Raw genomic sequence first — 14,207 nt, 5'->3', positions numbered from 1 at the left:
CTCACTTCTCTGGGATACGTGCCCGAGAATTCAAATGCTCAGTCCTATCGTAAATCCATTTTTAGTTTCGGAAGGAACTGCCAAGCTCTTTTCCGGCCTGGCCGTGCCATCCTACACTCCTACCAGCGGCGCACGCGGGGTCCAGTTTCTCCACCCCTGGTCGGCGCTGGCTGTTGCCGCTGTGTCTCATTTTAGCCGTCCTGACAGGTGTGTGATGCTATCTCCCGGCTTCCTTTTGCATCTCTCTAATGGCTGGGATGTGAAACAGCATTTCCCGTGCTTACTCGCCACCTGCACATCCCTTTCCATGTCAATGTCTTCTGTCTATTTTTTAATTTATTTTTATTTTTTTTAATATTGTACTGATAAAGTTTTTTATTCCCTGTTCATTTTTTTAAAATATATTTTATTGATTTTTTTACAGAGAGGAAGGGAGAGGGATAGAGAGTTAGAAACATCGATGAGAGAGAAGCATCGATCAGCTGCCTCCTGCACACACCCTACTGGGGATGTGCCCGCAACCAAGGTACATGCCCTTGACCGGAATCGAACCTGGGACCCTCCAGTCCGCAGGCCGATGCTCTGTCCACTGAGCCAAACCAGTTACGGCTAAATATATTTTTATTGATGTCAGGGAGGAAGGGAGAGGGAGAGAGAGAGAGAGAAATATCCATGATGAGAGAGAGTCATGGATCGGCTGCCTCCTGCACACCCCCTACTGGGGATCAAGCCCGCCACCCGGACATGTGTCCTGACGGGGAATCGAACCCTGACCTCCTGGTTCATGGGTAGATGCTCAACCACTGAGCCACACTAGCTGGGCAGGACTTTTTTTTTTTAATATAATTTTATTGATCTCAGAGGAAGGGAGAGAGAGAGAAAGAAACATACACGATGAGAGAGAATCATGGATCGGCTGCCTCCTGCATGCCCCCTACTGGGAATCAAACCCGGGACCCTTCAGTTCACAGGCCAACACTATCCACTGAGCCAAACTGGCCAGGGCTTTTTTTTTTTTACTACTGAGTCTTGAGAGTTCTTTATATAGTCTAGATACAAGGACTGGTTGAATATGTGGTTTGCAAATATTTTCTTCCCAATGTATAGCTGGTTCTTTCATCCTTTCACAGGATTTTTCCAGGAAAAGCTTGTTAAATTTTGTTATACTTTTTAAAAATTGACTTCAAAGCGGGGAAGGAAGAAGGAGAGAGAGAGAGAGAAACATCCATGATGAGAGAGAATCACAGATCGGCTGTCTCCCGCACGCCCCCCACGGGGGACCGAGCCCGAAACCTGGGCACGTGCCCTCCCTGGGAATCGAACCGTGACCTCCTAGTTTATAGGTCAATGCTCAACCACTGAGCCACTCGGGCCGGGCGAACATCTTGACTGTAACTTGTTGAGAGCTCTTGACCGTCGGCCTGCGGACCAAAAGGTCCCGGGTTGGATTCCGGTCAAGGGCACATACCTCAGTTGCAGGCTCCTCCCCAGGTTGGTCCCTGGTTGGGGCGTGTGCAGGAGGCAACTAATTTATGTGTCTCTCTCACATCGATGATCCTCTCTGTCTTTCCCTCTCTCTTAAAAAAAAAAAAAAATCAATGGAAAATTATCCTCGGTTAAGGATTAAAAACAAACAAACAAAAAAACTGGAGATGTTGCTCTGACTGGTTGGGCTCAGTGGATAGAGCGTCGGCCTGCCGACTGGAGGGTCCCAGGTTCGATTCCGGTCAAGGGCATGTACCTTGGTTGCGGGCACATCCCCAGTAGGCGATGTGCAGGAGGCAGCTGATGGATGTTTCTCTCTCATCGATGTTCCTAACTCTGTGTCCCTCTCCCTTCCTCTCTGTAAAAAAAAAAAAAATCAATAACATATATTTTTTAAAAACAAAAAACTGAAGATGTTACTGGTCCTGCTCCCTCTGGCTATAAAGCCGAGAGGCCTATCAGTACTTGACAGCTTATCCGCGACAGAACGCCCCTCGGTCAGACTCCCGGTCAGACTCCCGGAGCGCAGAGCAAGTTGGAATCAGCCACAAAGTAAAATTACAGCATCCAGGGACTTGCCAGCATTTCAGATTCTGCTGACCCGGGAACTCCAATTACAGGGTAACGAAGTGTTGCGAAGTAGACAGCCCCGAAGGGTGGGTCTCTTTTTTAATGAGTAGCTAAGAGCCGTGTTCCATCAGCAGGCCCTTTGTACACAAGCATCAATTATTTCCCGTGGGCTCAATATTTGGGCTGAAACTCCCCCCTTCCTCTCCCCTCCTGCCCTTCTGCTCGGTCAGCTTTCTGGCTTGAACGAGCCAGACTCGACCTCAACCCGGTGCAGACGACATCTGACGGCCACGTTAAAGGTCCGGCCTTCCAGGCGCGTGGGGAGGGGTCGGGCTCGCACCCCTTCTGGTCAACCTTAGGCAGGCACATTCCCCCTTTGTGGGCCCTTCTTCTTCTTCGTCCTCCTCCTCCTCCGCCTCCTCCTCCTTCTTCTTCCTCCTCTTCTTCCTCCTCTTCTTCCTCCTCTCCCTCCTCTTCCTCTTCCTCTTCTTCCTCTTCCTCTTCTTCTTAAATGTTTTTATTGGGGATCAATCCCGCAACCCGGGAATCAAACTGGTGACTTCCTGGTTCATAGGTCAACGTTCAACCAGTGAGCCATGCGGGCCAGGCTCTCTGTACCTTTTTGATACTTATATATTATTTTTTTAAAATACATTTTATTGATTTTTTTACAGAGAGGAAGGGAGAGGGACAGAGAGTTAGAAACATCGATGAGAGAGAAGCATCGATCAGCCGCCTCCTGCACACCCCCCACTGGGGATGTGCCCGCAACCAAGGTACATGCCCTTGACCGGAATTGAACCTGGGACCATTCAGTCCGCAGGCCGACATTCTATCCACTGAGCCAAACCGGTCAGGGCCTTATATATTATTTTTTGTGTCTATATTTTCTTTTTTTAAAAACATGTTTTTTATTGATTTCAGAGTGAGGAAGAGAGAGAGAGAAACATCAATGATGAGACAGAATCATCTATCGGCTGCCTCCTGCACGCCCCCTATTGGGGATCGGGCCGCAACTCGGGAATCAAACCGGTGACCTCCTGGTTCATAGGTCGACGACACTCAGCCACTAAGCCACACCAGCCGGGCACAATGTTTGTAATTATTATAAGTATTTATAAAGGTTAGATAAAGAGAAATATACCCTTTAGAGGGGCTCTATTTACACACACACACACACACACACACACACACACACACACACCAGCTTCATATTGAACACAATGGCTGTGCCATAAAAGCTGAATCAGAGGAACCGGTCCCCCGTGGTGACTTACCCACATAATGAAACGAAAATAAACACCAGGACCTTTAAAAAGAAAAAAAAACAATAAGACAACTCAAAGCTCTATAAAATGTACTTTTACAAGGGAGTCGAAGGCGCTTGTCTTCAGGAACATGAAAGCGATTTCCATAGACCCACACCCAAATCCGCCAGAAGAATGGTAGCCTGTGAGAGCGACTTACACCATGTTATCCCGAGTTACAGGATAAGGTGGCCCTGGCCGGCGTGGCTCAGTGGATAGAGTGTTAACCTGCGGACTGAAGGGTTCCCGGGTTCAATTCCGGTCAAGGGCACATGCCCGGGTTGTGGGCTCGATCCCCAGTGTGGGGTGTGCAGGAGGCAGCCGATCCACGATTCTCTCTCATCATGGATGTTTCTCTCCCTCTCTCCCTCTCCCTTCCTCTCTGAAATCAATAAAGATATATTTTTTAAAACACACACACACACACACACACACACACACACAGAAATGCCACGGTGTGTTTCTCACAAGAGAGACCCGCCACACGTGGGAGGAGCAACACGCACCTGCCTGTCCAGCAGATGGTCGCCGGGCGGGCACCACGCCGCCGCTGGGTGCCCATGAATCATGTATGAGGCACCTGATCTGTCCCGGGCTCCCACCCGGCTTATAACACGTGGGGAAATGACAAGACTGCTCGGCGGCGCTGCCTCCTTGGAATAGATACAGTTTGCCAAACTCTAAATCCATGTGCAAAATGTGATGTTTTGGCCCTGGCCAGTTTGGCTCCGTGGAGAGAACGTCGGTCTGCAGATCGATGGGTCCCAGGCTCAATTCTGGTCAAAGGCATGGACCTCCGTTGCAGGCTCAGGCCCTGGTCGGGGCGTGTGCAGGAGGCAGGCGATCCATGATTCTCTCTCATCATGGATGTCTCTCTCTCTCTCCCTCTCCCTTCCTCTCTGAGATCAATAAAAAGATATAGAACAAAATAAATAGAAGGAGCTTTCTGCCCATGATTGGTCAGCAGACAGAAACATAGAACCGCCAGAGACCTGGATGTCAATGCAGCTTTAAGCTTTCTTTTCCTTTTTCTTTTCCTTTCGGTGATCAGACGCCTTCTCCCTTTCAAAAATAGCCGCGTAGGAATTCTCTGCTAGAGCTTCCCATGGAGACTTGCCTGAAGGTCTGGCATGATTGACCCCCATGTCCCTGAGTCCTGCCCCGTTCCACACACACACACACACACACACACACACACACACACTCCTGCTCCTTCTGACGACACCCACCTAAACGCCAACACCCTTTCCCTCTCAGATTTAGCACGGGCTTACGTCACGAACTATATTGAGAGCTCGCCTTCCACCTTCCGAGAAATAGGAAGGTTGCTGTGATGGGTGTGTTTTATTGATGAAGAAAAAGCGTCCACTGCGTCTAGACCAGTGGTTCCCAACGTGGGGCACACGCCCCCAGGGGGGCAGTTTGATGTTTAAGGGGGGCGACTCGAGAAGGCCTTATTCACAGTGAATGTTTTGCATGTCTTACGGTTCGAGGGGCCTCGTAGACAGTCTATACATATATACGGGGACATATTGATGCATCTCAGTTCTGTATGATGTGTTGTGAAACTTTGCTATTTTTTCATATCCCTTCACATTATTATTATTTTTTTAAACACTTCCTTAGTGATTTCTTCCTCAGTCCGTCCACTGTCCTTTCGTCCTTTTGTTTTTCTCTCTCATGGATGCCATGTTCTTTGGCAGCTGGTTTAGACCAAGTTCATGGCCTCTGAGGCTTCCTCCATGTGAAGGGGAGTTCCCTTTTTTAATAATAAGAATTCTGTGTCACCGAGGGGGGCATCAGGATGTTAGAGATGCTTAGGTGGGCCGTGGCCAAAAAAAGGTTGGGAGCCACTGGTCTAAACACATCATTTCTGTATATTTTTATTTTTAATATTTTTTTAAATATATTTTATTGATTTTTTACAGAGAGGAAGGGAGAGAGATAGAGTTAGAAACATCGATGAGAGAGAAACATCGATCAGCTGCCTCCTGCACACCCCCCACTGGGGATGTGCCCGCAACCAATGTACATGCCCTTGACCGGAATCGAACCTGGGACCTTTCAGTCCGCAGCCTGACGCTCTATCCACTGAGCCAAACCGGTTTTGGCAATTTCTGTATATTTTTAAAACTGATCTCAGAGAGGAAGGGAGAGGGAGAGAGAGATAGAAACATCAATGATGGGAGAGAATCACAGATCGGCTGCCTCCTGCACGCCCCACACTGGGGGTCGAGCCCGCAACCCGGGCGTGTGCCCTGACCGGGAATCGAACCGTGACCTCCTGGTTCCTAGGTCGATGCTTGACCTCTGAGCCAGCGGGCCGGGCCGTTTCTGTACTTGAACGTGGCTCTGGGGGCGGGGGGTGGGGGGGGGGTGCGGGGTGCACACTCCACCCTGGTTCGCAAACAAACGGGCGGCATTCCTCGTCTTATTATGTGCGCTCCCCACGCAGTGTGTCCGCGGAATGTGTGTGGGAGCTGATCTACGGCAGGACAAAGCCGTCCTGAGGCTGGGACATTTTATTCACGGGCAGAAAAAAACAACAAAATAAAAATAAAAATAGCCAGCACAACACAGGCCGCTTTCATGGAACTCAAAGGTCAGGTCGGAAAACAGGACGGGGGAATGTGCGGAGAGCCCTGCGCGGGGCCTGACCTGTTGAAAAGGAGAGCTCGCCTTTCGCGAAAACAAGCGAGGGGTGAGGTGGGTTTAACAGAAACAGGGAAGCCTCGCCCTAGCTGATGTGGCCCAGTGGTTACAGCACTGGGCCCAAAGGGTTGCCGGTCCGATTCCCGGTCAAGGGCACGTACTTGGGTTGCAGGTTCGATACCCGGCCCAGGTCAGGGCGCGTGTGGGAGGCAGCCAATTGCTGTGTCTCTCTCACATGGATGTTTCTCTCTTTCTCGCTCTCCCTCTCTCTCTCTCTCTTCCACTCTCTCTAAAAATCACTGGGAGAAAAAACATCCTGGGGTGAGGGTTAACAAAAAAAAAACACAACAACAAAAACCAGTTTAGAATCGGAGAAGCAATACTAGACAGATCAGTGGACCGCGATAAAGGATTCAAAATGCTTAAGAGAATGTAAAAAAAAAAAAAAAGAGAGAGAGTGAGAGAGAGAATGTCATGTCCTATAAAGGTACACGGAAAAGGCGTATGAGGTGACTGTAAAGGCAGCATGGGAAGGAAAGAGGTTACTGCTCGGCGTGGTTAATGCCGCTAGGGAAGGTAGCTAGCTGGGAAAAGACAAAGCCAGACTCCTCTCACTCCTTATACCCACCTCAATGTCTAAGTCTCCACATGTCAAAGGATCAAAGTTTCTAAATGTAAAAACGAAGTCATAAGAGAAAGCCTGAGCGGAGAGTGGATGGGGCAGGGATCTTAAAGATGGGAAGGACAGTCACTTTCTATGCAGGACATGACACTCAACACCAAACAATTAGTTGGGGAAATATTCACAACGAGGACACGAAGAGCTAACTTCCTTCATTTAGAACGGGCTCCTATGAACAGATAAAAAATAAACCAGCAGCCCGGCTGGCATGGCTCCGTGGTTGAGCATCAACCCCTGAACCAGGAGGTCAGGGCACAGGCCCCGGGTGCAGGCTGGATCCCCAGTAGGGGGCGTGTAGGGGGCGTGCAGGAGGCAGACAATCCGTGATTCTCTCTCATCATGGATGTTTCTATCTCCCTCTCCCTTCCTCTCTGAGATCAATAAAAAAATAACAATAATGATAAGCCAACAGAATGGGGAAAGTACACAGAAAATCCCCGGGAAGAGAAATACAAACCTCAAAACAAAAACCCTAAGACCTTCAACTTCACACGTACTTTCAGAAGTAACATTGAAGCCATGGTGCCCTAGCCGGTGTGGAGCGTTGGCCTGCAGGCTGAAGGGCCCTGGGTTCGATTCCCGGTCAGGGCACAGGCCCAGGTGGTGGGCTTGATTCCCAGTAGGGGGCGTGCAGGAGGCAGCCAATCCATGATTCCCTCTCATCAATGAAGTTTCTATCTCTCTCTCTCTCTCTCCCTTCCTCTCGGAAATCAATACAAATATATTCTTTAAAAAATTAGATGCACTTCATAAAAATTAAAACACACACACACACACCATGATGCTGCTGTTTGACTTCCCCATCCCCATGCAAATCGCTGGGCAGGGCCTGGGGCGAGGCCGCGAGAGGCTGGGGAGGGGCGCCCGTGTAAGAGGTCCCGTGTCTGGGGGCATCGGCAGTGTTTATCCCACGTTAGAAAGCTTGCGTCTCCGCATTCTCTGGCCCCCAAAGAATGTGCCCTGTAAATACACTCCCAGGGCCCAGGCTTCCGCTCCGAGGTCAAGGTCGCCGAAGGAGCGGGGCCACTCAGGATAGAATCAGGTTCAACCCGCCTCCCACGGACTCTGCTCGGGCCACGCCCCCGGAGCCCCCTCGCTGCCACACCAGCCGGCACCAGACAGACATCACACCGTTATTAAGCTCCCTGCACGGCCCTGCGGACATGGATGCCTCCTCACGAGGCCTGAGCATCCTTTTATTCGACTCTTTTATTTTTATTTTTTAAATATATTTTATTGATTTTTTTACAGAAAGGAAGGGAGAGGCATAGAGAGTTAGAAACATCGATGAGAGAGAAACATCGATCAGCTGCCTCCCGCACACCTCCTACTGGGGATGTGCCTGCAACCAAGGTACATGCCCTTGACCGGAATCGAACCCGGGACCCTTCGGTCCACAGGCCGATGCTCTATCCACTGAGCCACACCTGTTAGAGCCAAATCTTTTTTTAATATATTTTTATTGATTCCAGAGAGGAAGGGAGAGGGAGAGAGAGATAGAAACATCCATGATGAGAGAGCATCATGGACTGGCTGCCTCCTGCATGCCCCCTACTGGGGATCGAGCCTGCAACCTGGGCCTGTGCCCTTGACCGGAATCGAACCCGGAACCCTTCGGTCCGCAGGCCGACGCTCTATCCACTGAGCTACACCGGCCGGGCCAGGCCATTTTTACAGAAAGCGTGCAGAGGATGTTCGCACACCGACAGCCACAGGAGTCATGGTGCGATGGCCCCTGCCGGTGTCGCCGGCCGGCTGAGACGGAGGAAAGTGGCTCGCTGGGAGGCGGGCCTGTGCAGCACCCTGTCCCGGGAATGGCCGGGCAGGGTGTCCCGTGCCCCCAGGACGGGCTCTGGGACGGATGCACGCGGAACATGCTTCCGTGGAGGAGGCCTCTTCCCTCGCCACCGAGCGGTGACCTGACGGGAGAGCCGTGCCCTGTGGGTTTCACATGCCGCGGCTTATCAATTCCCGGCAGGGACGCTCTGTCCCTCGCAGGGCTGTGAGCGAGAAGCAGAGATGCTGCTGCCGAGAAACATCCTGCCTGGGGGGGGTGGGGGGAGAGAAGGAGGAGGAGAGAGAGAGAGAATAAGAGGGAGAGAGGGAACAATCTTTACTTTTTCCAAGGGAGGAGGAAGAGAGAAAGAGAGAGGGAGAGAGAGAGAAAAAAAAGAGAACAAATCTTTTTTTTCCCCCCAAGGGAGTTGGGGGGGGAGAGAGAGAGAGAGAGAGAGAGAGAGAGAGAGAGAAACAGAGAATAATCTTTTTCCCCCCCCAAGGAAGGGGGAGAGAGAGAGCGAGAGGCAGAGAGAAACATCAGTGTGCGAGAGACACCTCGACCGGTTGCCTCCTGCATGCAACCAGGCCCGGGAATCGAGCCTGCAACCCAGGTACATGCCCTTAGACCGGTACTAAACCCGGAACCCACCGATCCTCGGGCCGAGGCTCTATCCACGGAGCCAAACCAGCCAGGGCGAGAGAACCATCTAGCACTGAGGGCAAGAGCAACGGGAAGGCTGAGGACGGATGGGCCGTGCCTACGACGAGGCAGGTCTACGGACTGATGCCTGCAGACAAAGGGAGGAAGCCCAGGCCATGTGCGCCCGATAACCCGCCCAAGGTCAAGGTCGCGGGGAGGGACGGGCCTCCTGGGTTTCCCTCCCCCTCGCTGGGCTCCTGGGCCACCCCTCCCAGGCGGGCTGGGACGCAGGGCGGAGGCGACCCAGCGCTCCGGGCTCTGAATGCCCACCGTGTTCCCACCAGACGAAGAGGAGCCAGACCCTCCTCTCGGGAGGCACGGAGCACGCCTGGAGGGCTGGTGATCAGGGCCCGCCCGCCCGGCGCTCCCGGCCAGCTAGTGGGCGGCTCCCCGCACACACCGCGCTAAGAAAGTGTGCAAAACAGGAAATGAGGTCAGAGCGAGATCCCTCAGACGCAGCGGGAGTCACGGTGACATGAGGATATGGTTTTACATGTTTCTACTGGTTTCAGAAAGGAAGGGAGAGGGAGGGAGAGAGAGAGAGACATATCAATGATGAGCCCGGCTGGTGTGGCTCAGTGGTTGAGTGTTGACCTATGAACCAGGAGGTCACGGTCCAATTCCCGGTCAAGGGCACAGGCCCGGGATTCGGGCTCGATCCCCAGTAGGGGGCGTGCAGGAGGCAGCCGATCCATGATTCTCTCTCATCATGGATGTTTCTATCTCTTTCTCCTACTCTCTTCTTCTCTGAAATCAATAACTATATATATATATATATATATATATGACAGATTTTTATTGATTTCAGAGAGGAAGGGAGAGGGAGAGAGATAGAAACATCCATGATGAGAGGGAATCATGGATCGGCTGCCTCCTGGGAATCAAGCCTGCAACCCGGACACGTGCCCTTGACCGGGACCCTTTAGTCCACAGGCTGACACTCTATCCACTGAGCCAAACCAGCTAGGGCAAGATATATTTTTTTAAAAAATAAATAAATAAAAACACCAGGGATGACAGAGAATGATTATCAGCTGCCTCTGCCACGCCCCCTACTGAGGATGGAGCCTGCAACGCAGGCATGTGCCCTTGACTGGGGAATGGTACCGTGACCTCCTGGTTCACGGTTTGGCGCTCACCCACTGAGCCACGCCGGCCGGGCCGTGCTGGTTATTTCTCCGACAAACTCTAGAACGCTCCCGGGCGAGGCGGGAGAGGTCACGACACGGCGAGCACACATGTAGAATGGCTTGTACTGTCCCTCGATTATACAACAGCCTCTCCCGTGCCTTCCGCGCTCCGGATCGAAATCTTTTCCTTGGAGATGTAAGTCTTAGTGCATTTCAATCCGAGAGGATTCTGCAGGGCCTTGAAGTGCAAATTCAAATGCAAAATAGAAAACAAAGATGAAAGCGCAGGCTGGAGCAGAAAGTAAAAAAGAAAAGAAAAAACAACAAACAGAACCCAATTCCAAGAGACTTGGACAAAAACATACTTTCAGACACGGGAGAGCGCCGGTCCTTGGCGGTGAGGAGGTCAGGTCGCCTCCGGGCTGCCTCGCCCTGAACAAGCCGAGGGGGACCCCAGGCAGGACAACAAAGGGATTTTGGAGGTTCAAAGCTGCACTTGAAAGTGGCCTCCTTGCAGGGTGAGTGGGATGGCACAGAATAGCACCCACACGGGTGGGGCTGCACCCTGACAGCTCGGGGAATTCGAGCAGCTCTGAGCTTTCTTTCTTTTTTGAAAGTATTTTTTTTTATTGATGTCAGAGAGGAAGGGAGAGGGAGAGAGAGAGAGAAACATCCACGATGAGAGAGAATCATCCATCGGCCGCCTCCTGCACGCCCGCCACTGGGGATGGAGCCCGCAACCCAGGCCTGTGCCCTGACCGAGAATCGAACCGTGACCTCCTGGTTCACAGGTCGACAGTCAACCACGGAGCCACGCTGGCCGGGCTCCCACCTGGTGGATTTCAAGTGTGGATCTGCTTTCCTTTCGGCCAGGGTGTGAATGAAGCCTACTCCTTGCCTAGATCAGGCTTTGTGGCTTTGAGGAATTGGAACGCTTTAGGCATCTTTTCCTCCTTCCTTCTAGACGTCCTAGGAATGGGAGGGGTGGCTCCGTGGTTGAGCGTCGACCTAGGAACCATGAGGTCACGGTTCGATTCCCCGTCAGGGCACATGCCCGGGGTTGCAGGCTCCATCCCCAGTGTGGGGCGTGAAGGAGGCAGCTGGTCCATGATTCTCTCTCATCAGTGATGTCTCTACCTCTCTTTCCCTCTCCCTTCCCCTCTGAGACCAATAAAAATATCTGTAAAAATAAATGAATAAAGCCATTCCTGATGTGAGGATCTCACAGGGGATGGGCCAGAGGGATGTTTCTCTCCAGGTATTAGTAAATCTACAGATCTTTCTGGCATCAACAGATCTCCAGATTACCTTAAGTTTTGCTGAGAATTCGAGGTTCCGCGCCAAGAACCGCATCAGACATCGCTCTGAACCACAGGCTCAAAGATCTAAATTAAAATAAGACAAAGGAGCCCCGGGCGACGTGGCTCAGTGGTTAGAGCGCCCACCTAGGAACCAGGAGGTCAGGGCATGTGCCCGGGTTGCGGGCTCGATCCCCAGTAGGGGGGCGTGCAGGAGACAGCCGATCCATGATTCTCTCATCATGGATGTTTCCATCTCTCTCTCTCCCCCTCCCCCTTCCGCTCTGACATCCATAGAAATATATTTTTAAAAAGAAAAGAAGTAGCCGACAGGGTGAGTAAGGCCTGCAGGGTGGGACCGCAGAGAGCATGGCAGGCAGGGGGCCACAGAGCCCGCGAAGCCCCCACTGCGCGCTGTCGGAATGAATCAGGCCCTCGGCTCGTGGGAGCTCGGTCCCCGCAGCGGTGGGGGGCGGGGAGCCAGCTTCACCCACAGCGCCTCTCGGTCACGGGACTCGGCGGGGACTGGCGTGCTCAACCACGAGACAAGCCTGCGGCCGACAGCCGTCCGGGGCAAAGCCCCGGGGGGGACCCGGAATGCACCCTGTTAGGATGGAGCAGGGACCTCAGCTAATCTCAGCTAATCTCAGCAAATCGCTGCCCCGGTCCGTTCTGAGCTGATACGCCAGCAACACAATAAACTAGGGCCGTGGTGGCTCTCGAGCCCCATGCGGCTCTTGGGCCCCTTGAGTGTGGCTCTTCCACAAAAATATCACAGCCTGGGCGAGTCTATGTTGAAGAAGTGGCGTTAGAAGAAGTTTTTAAGTTTAAAAAATCTGGCTCTCCAAACAAACTTCGATCGTTGTCCTGTTGATATTTGGCTCTGTGGACTCATAATGAGTTTGCCGACCACTGGACTGGAGGGACTGCTGGTCCCTCGGAATCCGTGGTCATGAAAGTCCCTAAATCGAGGGAAAACTGGCAAAATCATCGTGCTCAACGATTTTAGAATTTGACATTTTTTTACTTGTTTGCAAACTTGATGCCTAGCTAGCTTTTGAGACAAAAAAAAAGAGAGGCTAATTTCTTATTCAATCAGGAAAGGCTTTATTCATTTATTTTTACAGATATTTTTATTGGTTTCAGAGAGGAAGGGAGAGGGAGAGAGAGGTAGACACATCACTGATGAGAGAGAATCATGGATCGGCCGCCTCCTACACGACCCACACTGGGGATGGAGCCTGCAACCCGGGCACGTGCCCCGATGGGGAATCGAGCCCTGACCTCCTGGTTCCTAGGTCGATGCTCAACCACGGAGCCACCCTGGCCGGGCTCAGGGGGCCCCTTTGACCCTCCCATTCCTTGGACGTCTAGAAGGAAGGAGGACAAAGATGCCTAACGCGTTCCAGTTCCTTAAATTGGTTGTTTTGAAAGCGCTGGTCTCGTTCGTGTAAGAATAAAAAATGCGCCCCCACTTGCGTGTCAGGACCACTGCTCTGGCCGGAAAGGAATGTCTAGCAAGTACCCTTTCCCGCTCGCACGGAGAGACCTCGGCCTGGCCGTGTGCAGCCCGGGGCCCCTGGAGATCTGTCTGTTTCCTCCGGCAAAGAGATCTAATTCGGAATCTAATAAAGAGAGATTTCTCCCAAGCTCTAGGCTGGCCTTGGGACTTAGAGCAAGCCTGGGGCCCCGTCCTGGGGGGCGGGGGGGGGCGGTTTGCAGGGAGGGTGCACAGGAGGGACCTGGTGACTGTCGGGTGCAGAGTGCTCAGGGAATTCACGGGAGGCAAAAGGCTCTTCCGTGTGTTTTGTTGTTGTGAATCCTCACCCGAGGACATTTTTCCACTGATTTATTTTTTAAGTGTTAATATAGTTTTATTGATTTCAGAGAGGCAGGGAGAGGGAGAGAGAGAGAGAAACACCCATGATGAGAGAGAATCATGGATCGGCTGCCTCCTGCACGCCCCCTACTGAGGATCGAGCCCACAACCCGGGCATGTGCCCTTGGCCGGGAACCGAACTCGGGACCCTTCAGTCTGCAGGCTGACGCTCTATCCACTGAGCCAGACCAGCTAGGGCTCCATTGATTTTTATATTATTTTATTTTTAAATATACTTTATTGATTTTTTTTTTTTTTACAGAGAGGAAGGGAGAGGGATAGAGAGTTAGAAACATCGATGAGAGAGAAACATCGATCAGCTGCCTCCTGCACACCCCCCACTGGGGATGTGCCCACAACCAAGGTACATGCCCTTGACCGGAATCGAACCCGGGACCCTTCAGTCTGCAGGCCGAGCCAGACCAGCGAGGGCTCCATTGGTTTTTAGAGAGAGTGGAAGGGAGGAAGAGGGAGAGAGAGAGAGGTTGTGGGTTCCTTTCTGGTCCAAGGCACATATCTTGCTGTGATGAGAGAGAATCATGGACCGGCTGCCTCCTGCACGCCCCGCACTGGGGATGGAGCCCGCAACCCAGGCATGTGCCCTGACCCAGAATGGAACCGCGCCCCCAACTGCCCGCCCCCACCCCACCCCCCCCGCTGACCTGATCACTGCCAACTGGACCCCCGCCGGCCTGCTCGCCCCCAACTGTCCCCCCTGCCCGCCT

The sequence above is a fragment of the Cnephaeus nilssonii genome (assembly GCF_951640355.1).
Source record: "Cnephaeus nilssonii genome assembly, chromosome: 24".
Classification (NCBI taxonomy): Eukaryota; Metazoa; Chordata; class Mammalia; order Chiroptera; family Vespertilionidae; genus Cnephaeus; species Cnephaeus nilssonii.
Note: the sequence above shows the minus strand (reverse complement) of the source record.